Consider the following 12,444-nt stretch of genomic DNA (forward strand, 5'->3'; position numbering starts at 1 on the left):
GTCGGAGCTCGTGCGCCTGCAGAGCTGGCACGCGGACTGCGGTTGGCTTCGCTTGTCGTAACGGGGCTGTTGGCGTTCAGCTTGGTTCGCGACGCCTGCAATGCACAGAGTGGTGTGCGCAGCACTCGAGTGCTGGCAGTTTTCTGTGGCAATATGTCTGGAACGTTTCATTGCTACAACTGCGAATAGCCAAAACTTCAACCACAGTTAGCGTTGCCCGACACGAAGCTGCGTTCAGAATTCGCATCAGGCTGTATCGTAAATGTCGGTAAACTTTTTTTCTACGCGGAGAAGCGTCTGTTGGATGCTAAACGAAGTTCGTTCATATCGAAGCACAGTCGTCAGTGATAAAAAACCTTGTCGGATTTATATGATGTGCATGCGTTAACGTGTGTGCACGGTACTCTCGTCCTCCATTCATAATAAACATAAGAGGTTCCACGAGCTAATCGTGATTCTTGTGCGTAGAAAAAATGGAGAGGATCTACATTGAAAGTTTGTGTTACAATTACACTAGATTTGCTCATGCAACGCCAATAACATTTGGCCATTCATGACGTCAAGCACAGTTTCAGGATTAAGACGGTTCATTTTACCCCGCAGGTGCACGTTTTGCGTCGATGGTTTTACGGGGAAAACCTGAACACCCGCAAGGTTGTCACACTTCATCTTCCGCCTCGAAAATTCCCAACGGAGCAATGTGAGGCTTGACTCTGAGGCGAGGAAATGAAGTCCGAGTGGCGCTCCTCGACAAAACACGGCGAACTGCTGAGGCCAGTGGAGCAATGGACTAGAGGACCCTCCCAACTGCTTTGCAGAACATTTACTCTTACGAGAAAATATTTTTAGTTCATTTTCATCCCTGAAAATTTCTTCACAAGTTATGGTGGCCACATCGAGCTGCACGAAATATTTTGAGGAAAAGCGACAAGAATTACTTCTATAATAAGCGAGTATCTCCATCAGTAGATAATAAGTACTTGAGCTTTAAGCATACACCTGCTGGTACAGCCGGCTAGTGATTTCTTGGGTGGAGCCTACATTTGAAATGCGTTAGCGTTTCTAGGACGACTAGAAGAGGAATTTGTGTGTGCGTCCCTCTGTCACGTAAGAAATATTGGTTGGTTGTTCAAGCTCTATTAAGAGTCCTCAATTAGTGTAGTGAGTTAGTTGCATCAAACAAATTTTCCTTGAGGTGCTGAGTTTTCAACCGAGTGCCACACGCTCCAACTGCGAGTGTCTTAATGGCCGGCCTACAACGCAAGCTTGCGGAATATGAATACATTTGTAGCAAACTTATGGCTTCACCGGTTTTACACAAGAAATGTAAAATCAGAACATTTCATATAGAGTTCTCGTTGAAATATTTAACGGCGGTGGAATAAAAACATGCTCTAGAAAAAGATGCAAAGCCGACTTAGAGAATTGTACACATCGAGAAAATTACATTGTGAAAATGTAATGCCGAACGTGCCTTTCATTGGCCCGTTCCAGCCACTGAATAAGGCTACATATGTGAGCGACGCCGTGTTCATTCCACATGAGAACAACCTGCCAGGAAAGGTAAAAATACAATGGGAGACCTAGAAATAGCAGCTCACTGGAAAGAGACCAAGTGCACTAAAACTCGCAGTCCCTTCGTCAATCCCAATGGAGATAGATGGGGAGGGTTACCCTCTCCTCCGGTATAGGGAAATTCTAGAATATTATAAGGAATGTCATCGCCGCTACCGTCCTCGCGCAAGGGGGTTGAAGAAAGCAGACGAGCGCATTCTGTTAAGACTCCAGACCAACACGATGCTATGTCCTGCAATAACAAAACATTTCGACCCTACGGTCACAGGACAGTGCGAGCATTGTCGGGGAGGTGGCGGACACCTACCACATGGTGTGGGCCTGTTAAAACAACCCAGCCCTTAGTCCTCACCCGAACCCTACATGAGAGGACTGGGAGGCGGCCCTGCTCGGCTGCTCATACCTTCGGGCCCAACAGGCCTTGGTACAGAGAGCCACGGCGGCAGCTTCAACCAATGGCGTCCCGGAATAGAAACTCCACCTAGTCTCTAGGAACCTCTAAAGAGGCCCCACACCTATCTTTGTAAATAAATTCTTTTCACCACCACCTACAAAAGACGCTAAGTAGAACACCGGTGAAAGGCTATGCTCTGATGAGACTGGTCCACTTACTTAGTCATTGTAAGTGAATGGTGATCCCCCCTCCCCAATTTTTTCAGAGCTACAACTTTCTGAGCATTGCCCGCTGGTGCACCAACTCATTGGTCGGCGCACTTTGCTTGGCAAGGTATTATGATATTGACTTCGTCACTTGTGGAGCGAAGCTATTATAACCCGCATAGTCAGGTGGCGGCGTCATACGCGAAAAAGCTGGTGGCCGCTACCGTCTAGAAATGCGAACCTCGAAGGCGCGCTGGTCGCAAGCGTACTTGTACGCACCGTTTTCCAATAACCGATACTCTCTCCATCCTAGCCTTGTAGGTGTTCAGCTGAATGTGATAGGACAATTTCGTCTTTTATCGAGCTGACTTACCATCACATGTTGCAAAATTTCATTGTTGTTTCATTGTTGTTTCATTGTTCCCTGGATATCAACGCATGACCGTCGTTCTTGCCTGTAGCAAATGAAGTGTTGCGCGGCCAAGCACATTGATGAAGGTCCATTTGCCTGAGTGGAGAAAGAGCGAGAGAGAAAGAACAACTTTATTAAAATGCCTGCAGAGGCGATTAGGCTCCCTCCGCGGAAAAAATTTGGGAGTGAGAATTGCGTAACGCGGCAGAAAGAAAGAAAAGCTCTAGGCCAGTTAAAATGACGCAAAACTTTGCTTCACAACATTTTCCCGATAGCGCAAGGGCTCCTGATTTTCAAGGCGAAAGCTTTAGATGCCTCATCAAACTCCAATATTAACCAACGACCCGCATTGGCGGCATCAACACAAGTGATGTAAAAAATTATCGTAACGTGGTGAATTCACCATATGACGTAACCGTGAAGTAAGACATTTCGAAATTTGTGGCGTCATGAAGACGTAATATGGTGACTTCATCCCATGACATCCTTGCTTGGTCAGAGGTCATTGCCGATCCCAGAAGCAGTGCAAAAGCAGGTGAGGTGCAGAAAGGTTACAATGCCTCCGATCCACGAGGCATTGTAAGAACACGCAAGTTACATAAACCATTCGGAGGGGGGTGCGGGAGGTTTACTAGATCAGCTTAGTAGAAAAGAAGAAGATGGCTTTCACCTTTCAGTCGTCATAGGAAAATGCATAAGAGACCCTATAAGTTTTTTATGCTTTCTCCTCAATAACAGCTTACTCCTAAGCACATTAGGGGTCTAGACAAAGTACCGAGGACGGAGTTGGATTTTCAACCGTCTATGGAGCCAAGCATACTTGGGCTTTGCTAAAATGTCCTACCTTTAGAGCCACCGTTATTTTCCCGGGTATTTTGGCAGCTTTTTTTAGCGTAATTTATTAGCAACATCGGGTCGCGCAACAGCTGATAGCTTTTTTTATACAGTCGTCAACCTGCTTTTAAATCCTTTAGGCAAATATCACGTAATAATATTACTATATGCTGACGCCTACAACTACCAAAGAAGACAATTCAAAGCTGGGGCCAAGTTACTCTGGAAAGGTAATGGAGACAGTGTATAACCAGGGGCGGTGCCGAAAGCTTCATTGCTTCTGTTTCGGGGGGCAGTGAAAAAACCACTTTAGGAGCAAAAGCCTTTCAGAGGGGTGCGAGAGACGACCAATATATCAAATAAGAAGAAAAAGAAGGAGTTGGCTTTCGCCTTCCAGTCATCTTAAACCATAGATTAGGGATCAGTATATAATCGAAGCTACGTAGGTGTCAGGCCATCCATGTTTCATCGGAATCACAGCCTGGCATTCATCAAAAAAATAGAGAACAAGATAAGTTTTATTCGCACCGGTCAAAAATGGCTGCGGAGAAGTCTTTAGTCTCAGATGCCATTCCGATAACTAGCCGCCAGCAAAGCACGTGAAATTATGCGGAGTAAATTGCACGCCGGAGTGCTTCACAACCCTGAATTGTGCAATAAATGGCATCCGAAACTCTTCAACCTTAGCTGCACGCACTGCAACAGCACTGAAGACCCAAGTCCCATCGTTTGGATATGCCCCTCGTATAATTCGTCGAGATTCAATCCGCAATAAATCCGCCATTTAGCGGCTTTAGTAAGCATGCTCAATTCCAATAGCACAACAGTGGCCCCATGGCATTCTGCCTGCTTTGTCAAGACGCTGCAAGCATGTCAACAAAGAAAGGCTGCAAGCGTCACAGCAAGAAAAAAATTTACCAGGAAATCATCCGCGTCGTAAACACGCCAAGTGTAGGGAACGCGCCTTGTTTGCCCTTGGCATTCCGGATAACACATGCGACTGTGTCGTATTGCTTTGAACATCCCACTTCGGGGATCGATATAAGGCGCCCGAAGCGTACTGCGCCCAACATTGGGTTTCGGTCTTCGGTTCCTGTGGCTTTCGTTCTTCGTCCTGCTAAACATCGCATATGCCTTACTAACTAGCACAACGCTCAACCTTAGTCAGTTAGGGCCACCTCAATACTCCAAGCTAAATAACATTCTTAAAAATTGGGGGACGCTTAAGCTTCGCCTTTAAGTGTTGAACGCGATAGCAATATCCTGCCTCTAGTGCGCACTTCGAACACTACGAGTGTTCAACAGAATGCGCGCAATAAGGTGTGTGCCTTATGTAATGGGTAGCATGCTTTAAATCAGGCGCAATTATGCGCGAGAACCTTTTTCGAAGCTGCGATGCACCCGCTACGTGGTCTTAAGGGAATACGCGCAGTAATTTGTGTGCCTTTTGTAATGGGTGGCTGGCTTTAAACCACCAAGTCGGTATGACATTGACGTGGTGTGACGCCCGATGGCAATGTACGCTTGTACCGCGCAATATTACTGCCATATTACATCTCGTACTGTGACACCTGTATACAGGACGCGTATTTTTGGGAAGCATCAAAGTTACTTTCAGCGCAGCTCCAAGCAGACGCATGACTGTGTGGTAGAACACCTGCTTGCCACGCAGACGGCCTGGGTTCGATTCTCACTCGGACCCAACATTTTTATTATTTATTTTATTTGCTGCTTTTTCGATTTTTCGGTCACGGACAAGATGATGATTTTTCGCTCACAACCAACGGTGCCGGCGCCGGCGCCGACGGCGGGATTTCTGCGATACGAGCTCTTTAACGCTATCGCGTTAATAACAGTACACTAAGCGGCCTAACATTCTTGTCCAAGTGCCGAACAGCGGTGTTTTGAACCATAGTGAATACGTTGTTTTATGTATGCCTTCAACCTGTGTACGCTGCACAACAAGGTGGCTGTGTTTACAAACTCCAACTCGGTGTTTCTATGTGTGTGTTGGGATTGTCGATCTCAAAACAGTGAACGGAGTGCGCTTGCCAGTAAACATTTACGCAGGTTGAAGCACGGAAAGAAATATATTCAAGCCTGCATGCCCAAAGTTAACGGCAGATGATTATTTTTCAAAAATGTGGACCGAAAAAGCGCGACAATGTCATCATGCGGGTGCCCGTTTGTTCCCAAATATAAACGTCACAGTCTCGTTTACGTGAGCGTTCTCGAGAAACATTCCGAAAATTTTATGAGAGAACGTACTCAGGCGGGAGATGTGCAAGCATGTATTTGAAGAATATATCCGCCTATGGAAGCAGCGGCTTCCCATTTTTGAAATAACGAGATCGCGTGGAATCCGGTGGTGCGTTTCCGAAGGTTCCACGCATTTTATACAAGAAATCATTACCTAAAGTGAAACTTGAACAACATGTAAAACACATGCTGGTCTGGGGATTTCAAGATCACATCCGACTTCCTGCATTCAACATACTTTTTACAATATCGCGCATTGGCAAAGCGCTATATCAGAGCGCTATATTTCGGAACTGGTCCTTCTGCTCTTTCGAGCAGAATTTTAATTCTGCAGGTGGAGTTCAATGACAGGTTGTATTATCAGATAATTAATTGTGAAAACGGCTTCGTAATCAGCCCAAAAATTAGTCGCAAGACATGCCTTTAGGTATTGCATTCCAGTTTACACCTTCCAGGCAATTATGTTTTTTAGCATTTGCGCGTAAAATTATACAGCGAAAATGTACTTGAACGAACTTAAAGGGACCCCAGCGAAAAGTTCGTTAATGTGAAAGTTCGATCAATTGAAACAGTTATGTTGCAACTTGTTATCAGGAGCTAACGAAGACATCAGTGGTTGAAATGATATTTCAACCCTTTTATTTGCAATGCTGCTTATTTGAATGTGAATTTCTCCTTGTTTAGCATTTTTTGAGAAATATAGTAAATATTTTTCTGCCCTAGTGCACTTAGGACTAGCTGCTGCGGTCGTGAATTGAGTCACTGTGTCCAAGCTCTCATAAACTCTATCCGGCATGACACTGCTTGGCAGCGATAGACCTGACTTTTTCTAAGTACATCAGTGCTTCTTTAGCTCAAAGTCTTGGTGCTTATTGGACAAGGGTTACTTCCTCCTCCTCCTCTTCCTGAGGTAGGACGCTCGCGACATTCTCTTCTGTAGACAGAGTGGCGCATGTCTCAACACCAGAGTCACACGTGACATAGTCCTCAAAATGCAAAGCGCTCTCTGTATCCAGTCTTTCAGACAATTTCTGATCAATATGACGTGAGAGGCATTGGATGGTGTCTCAAAATATGTTCGTAGAACTGAAATGTGCGCTCCACTAACTTGTTTCTGCTGCAACGCTATAGCACTGGTTCCAATGGCGCTTCGGCGGTGGATTTAAAAAAAAGTTCGCACAACATCATAGTTCGTTTACCTGGCGTTCGTTGAAATGGTATTGTACTGTATTCTCCGATGCGGATGGTCGGCTTTACCCAGATTTAAACGCTAAATGACTAGTCGGGGAAGCCATCTTCGAGAGGCCAGTTTAGCGATTGTAAACAAAGCGGCACTATCGCTCTATGGAAACGTATTCCCTCACAGTCGCACTGTGTAAAGGCAAACACAGCTATTGCCCGTTCATCAGCAGCGCTCGCGTTTCTCCGCCGAAAGAGAAAAAACATGAGGCTTTCTTCACATTTATATCCTAGTTACTATAAATAACATCTCCTATACGTTCCTTGGCATTATTGTCTGTTGATTCTCATTAATACTATGAAGTAGCAGAAAGACGCCGCGCTGACCGCGCTTCACTACAATGTACCAGAAAAGGTCGGCTTCATGCACTACGCTATGATAACACTGTAAGCTCGTGCATTAATTCGAAAGCTTCCAAAGGAGATTCTGTGCGTATTTTTTGCGTAGGAAAGCGAAGCCTGTGACCGCAGCATTCATTATTTTTTACGTTTTAATAGATTTTGGAATACAATGCACTCCGCTATCACTGCGCGGTAGGTAAAGAACTCACAGTCGCTTTGTGTAACGCTGTTGAGAGCAAGGGCTGACTTCTGTCTATGCTGGCACGACATGTCCTAAGTGTTCAGCGCAGAGGCTTGTAAAGACGGGAGAAGACAAAGGGGGACACTCGCAGGCACTATGTGGGTGTCCCCCTTCGTCTTGTGTCACCTTAAGAAGTCCGTACGCTAAACACTCAGGATATGTGGGGCGCAGAGCAAAGCCTATTCTCTTGCGAGACACACATTAAAATATTTTCGCGTTCTCAGTGAAATGCGTTGCTCGTCCGCCGATTCTCCCGAAGCCTTCTGCTCTTCACCCGGAATTGCACTGCCTCCGGGATCGGGGCACATTTGGCCGGGCGACGCTGCGGCGCTGTGGCATCAGTACACGACGACATTGATGCAGCAATTTGGCATCTTCCACTTCCTGACATTTCTACATCATTCGTGTTGGCGTCGACTATGCCGCGTTTCAACTGGTAAGGCATAAGGCTTTCGCATTGGTAAGAGAATGAGTCTTATTAGTACCATAGTCCCTCAATACTTTTTTCTGGTCACGAAACTTCCCCGTCACTCTATGGGAGAGCTTTGTGTGTCGTCAATTTTGACCGCGGGGCGGCGCCACCAGCGTTAGGGGGGCACCCGCGGCACTCGTCGAAGTAGTCAGCGAGGCGACGGCGTGGTGTGTTTGTTTTTGTGCATCGTGCTGTATCGCGCGTGTGTGGTGCTTTCTGTGCGTCTGATCGTGTTCATACGTGACGAATAGTTAGCGGCACCGTGACGAACGATGTAGAAGACGTCCTGCGTTCCGCACGGTCGCTCCGGCGAACAAGGCACTCGTCGAGCTCAGCGCGGCGACGCGCTCTGCGTTCGCTTTGTTTGCGTCGTTTTATCGCGTGTGTGTGGTGCTGTGTGTGCCTGTGACCATTTTCGTATGTGACAAACAGTTAGCGGCAGCTTCACGAACGATGACAAAGACATGCTGTGTGCCGCGCTGTCGCTCCGGCTATATGTTTTTCGGTGAAGAGGCGGGATTCACGCCTGTCGTACGTACGGCTGTGTACTGGCAATGTTGGTCGCGGTTCTTCCGCCGACGTCGGCTACAGCCTCGAGGAAAATAAAAACCTTCAAAAAGGCATGACCAAACAGTCTTTGCTAAATCAGCGTGCAGGGCAAGGCTGCACGCCGATTCCACCGCGATCGAAAGGAATAGAACATTGCCGCAACCGAACAGACATTGATGACCGCTACGCGCAGGTACGAGCACGCTGCCTATACGCGATGGGTGATCAGTATATAAAAACACACGAAAATATGTCCGTGAAGCCACCAGAGCGAGTTTCCGCCACGGAAACCTCTCGACGCACCAAAAACGCCGTTTAAGCGGCCGCGATGAAAGCCCCCTTGACTGCAGTAATGCCCCCTGGCGGGAGGAGCTGTCCCTATACCAAACTTGGCCCGAAGTTTCGTGACCAGTAAAAAAGTATTGAGGGACTATGTTAGTACGTACTGCACTCTGGGAGATCTACAAGCTGCCGTCCCTTACAGGTGAAGGCGGCTCACTCTACTGCTCACGGAGCCAAATGTATGTATGATTTGCTAATTTAACCTATTTGTAGAGCCACTATTACTGCCCTGGTTACTCGGGCAATTTTCTTAGCATTACTTAATCACCATTGTCAGTTAGCACAACAGCAAATATTTTTAGGGGCGAAGCCCCTTATGGTCTCAGCTTGTTGGCGGTGCATCGTCGTTTGCTGCCGCCGCGTGCATCGTCGTGACCAATTTGCTTGCTGGCATCGTCGTGTCCTGTCCATTTTCTTAAGTGCAAGAGAGGGCGCCACCGCCTCAGCGCCAAGGAGCTTTAACCTCCTTGCTCAGCGCTGGCCGTGTGGCGAAAGAGAGCGAACGACACGCGTTGATTATGAAAACGCTCTTTCTACGATGAACGCTGAACAACCAGGTCGCGAGGAACGACAACGCGCCCTCGCCCGCGAGAGACAACGCCGACGCAGGCAGCGTCTGCTAGCGAGTTCCTTCATTGAAAACAAACTGACTGCTCGCGCTGCATACCGTTCACCGGCCACCCCGTATATATTGGGCGCGAGGCCCACCAATGGAAACGCCGGTGCCACCACCGGCGTAACGTGCTTGACAGCATCACGTGGTCTCAGCGGCCGCGTGGGCTTCTTGTGGATCGCTGCCGCTTGCTTTCAAAACGAGTTTCGAGTTACACCTGCGCTGTGGCCTGTTCAAATGCCGAGGTTTTCTCGCATTTTGAACACAGTTGAACCCACTGTAACTGGCGCGGCATCCTCTGAAGGCGACGAACATGCTCATCTACTTTAGGGGCCGCAGTGCCAGACTGACACAACCATGGTGTCAGCCTGCACCGGTACCTGTGGGACAAGAAACTGTGTGAAGCGTGGTTTGTGAAGCTAAGAACCGGCAAGCAGCCATCGGCTACGAGTCGTGTGTGCAACAGGCCCTTCCGTGACGAAGACTTTCGCTACCGCTTCGGGGCTGCGATAGTCGGCGAATGGCATAAAGCGCGCACTGAGACGATCGTTCGCGCGCGCTTTCCGCCGGCTGATTGTACCCGCAGGATGGAAAAGGCTCTACTTTTTACCAGGCGCGATACCATCTCAGAAACTCTGCGTGCAACCTCTTCATCGTCGGCCCCATGCTCAGCGCCCAGAAAATCGGCTGTAGGTACTTAAGTCATTGTTTAGATATCTTGGATTTAAGAATTCGCATGGTTTCTTACGCATTCTCCTTAGATGACTGGAAGGCGAAGGCCATCTTCTCCTTCTTGCAGGCGATGTATTGATTCTCCCCGGCACCACTCGAAAAGCTTTCTGCACCTGACGCAGTTTTTCACATCACGGAGGCTGTGCAAAGCGACGACAATGTCGTGTGAATACGTCATCATCTGACGTCACAACATGTGGCGTCTTGGTGACGTCATATGACGTCACATGTTTTGTCGATCTATGACGTTATTATGACGTCATATGATGACGTAATCACGTGATGATGCTTCTTTGCATCACTCGTGTGGACGCCGCCGATGCGGGACGCTGATGGTCCATCCTCCCTTTTGATGAGGCATCTAAGGCTTTCGCCTTCACAAGCTACGCGACGTTTGATGGTAGGTGTACATAGCGAGCGAGTGGAATGCTGCGGCTGAGGTGTTCTGCATTTATGTTGGCAATAACAGTCTTTCAGTACAGCTTGCGTTCTCTCAACGGAAACACTACGTGGTGAAAAGCCCAAATTTTTTTGTGTCACTCTCAAACTCAAGTTGGGCTTCTCCAACTCCGTCTATTTTCCTGGAGTCTTATGTATTTACGTGGGAAAACTGCCGCGCTGGGGTGTCATGCAGGATGGTCCTAGTTCGGCGAAACTCGGAATATTTCCGAGCTCTGGCGACAGCCCCTTTTGAACGAGCTAACAGTAAGAAAAAGTCAAATCTATCCCTCAGCGCGCGCTGCATTCCATTGGTTACGATGTAATGCGGCGTCACGTCAAGGGCGGTCGACAAAGCTGGGAGGTGTCTTCAAACCAGAGGCAACTTCTTTCATGTGTTTGTCATTCCGCTGCGTGCAGAAGTGCACCCATGCAAGAAAAGTGTCAAAAACTTTTAATAACGACATTTTTAGAGGTACGGGATATTTAAATTCATTTTCAAGTGTTTAATGTCTGCACTTAGTATCCTTGAGAATAATCAGCACCATGATGGCCTCTGAGATGAGCTCCGGCCAAGCGCCTTGCAGCAGCGCGGCCGGACGTAATCACCGAGGCCACGTGTAAAATCATCATGATCGGCCTGTACATTCTAGCGCATTGCTCGGCTGGCGGGTGCCCTCTTCGTCCTCCTGGTTATGGTCTGATCACTCTACGAGTACGTGCGCCCTGTTGATTAGCTAATTGCATGAGAGGTATAGCTAGCTAATTAGGTCAGGACATGCTGCTACGACCAAGCTAATTAAGCCAAGTCACGCAAAGACGGAGCTAATTCAGCCACGTCTTACTAAGACCATGCTAGCGAGGCCGTGTAAAGCTAAGGCCGATCTAATTAAGACCACACACGACGCTAAGTAGGAACACGCTATTTAAAACCATGCTAATCAGGACCTTAATAAGATCATGCTAATTAGGATCGTGCTATTTAGAATAAAGCTAATTAGCACCATATAAAATTTGACATTCCTAATTAAGACTGAGTAATTGTTGTAGTGTTAATTAAAACATTGCCACTTAAGACAGCTATCATATCGCGCTAATTGGCACATACCTAATTATTACCATCGAAATTGAGACCGAACTCACGCGGTCGACACTCCGAAGCAGACAGAGCAGACTGAGTAGAGGAGCCACGTAAAAAGCTCGAAGGAGCTAGGTGATCACGAGTTCCTCCGGTGGTTCTAGCCTTGCACAAATAGTGCAAGCTGACCAAATTATTTTATATGCAAAGAAGCTGCTGCTTAGCGTCCACCACATGAAACGCTTGACAGTCACACCGGCACTAGGACAGACACGAGTTGAACTGGGCATTTTCAGAATCAACGTGTTTGTACCCGAGTTCGTGCGTCAATCATTTTAATTGACAGACGCCCGCGGCGAAGTTCGGGTCCACCCACCGCATTTGCTCTTGCCGAGTAGCAGTTCTAAGGCCGCAACGCTAGCGAGCGGCACGATTCATCTATTAATCGAAAGGACTATGCAAACACGCACGAAGAACTAAATGCTATTGGCCGCGAGATCGAGCGGAGTCGTCGCCAGGCGGCTTCTGGCTGAAACGCGCCTAGTGTGGATTGCTACATGCGTCGTCTGCTAGCCACGTTGTGTTCGCATGTGCGCGTACGTCATGCAGGTCCTCAAAAGGCGGTTTGTTTCGATGCGTTAGTGCAACTTTAACCGCTCGTACGCATGCCTAACACGATGTAAAGAAGAGTTTGGCCTTGATCGGCTGTATATGTACG

This window comes from Rhipicephalus sanguineus, chromosome 7, assembly GCF_013339695.2.
Source record: "Rhipicephalus sanguineus isolate Rsan-2018 chromosome 7, BIME_Rsan_1.4, whole genome shotgun sequence".
Classification (NCBI taxonomy): Eukaryota; Metazoa; Arthropoda; class Arachnida; order Ixodida; family Ixodidae; genus Rhipicephalus; species Rhipicephalus sanguineus.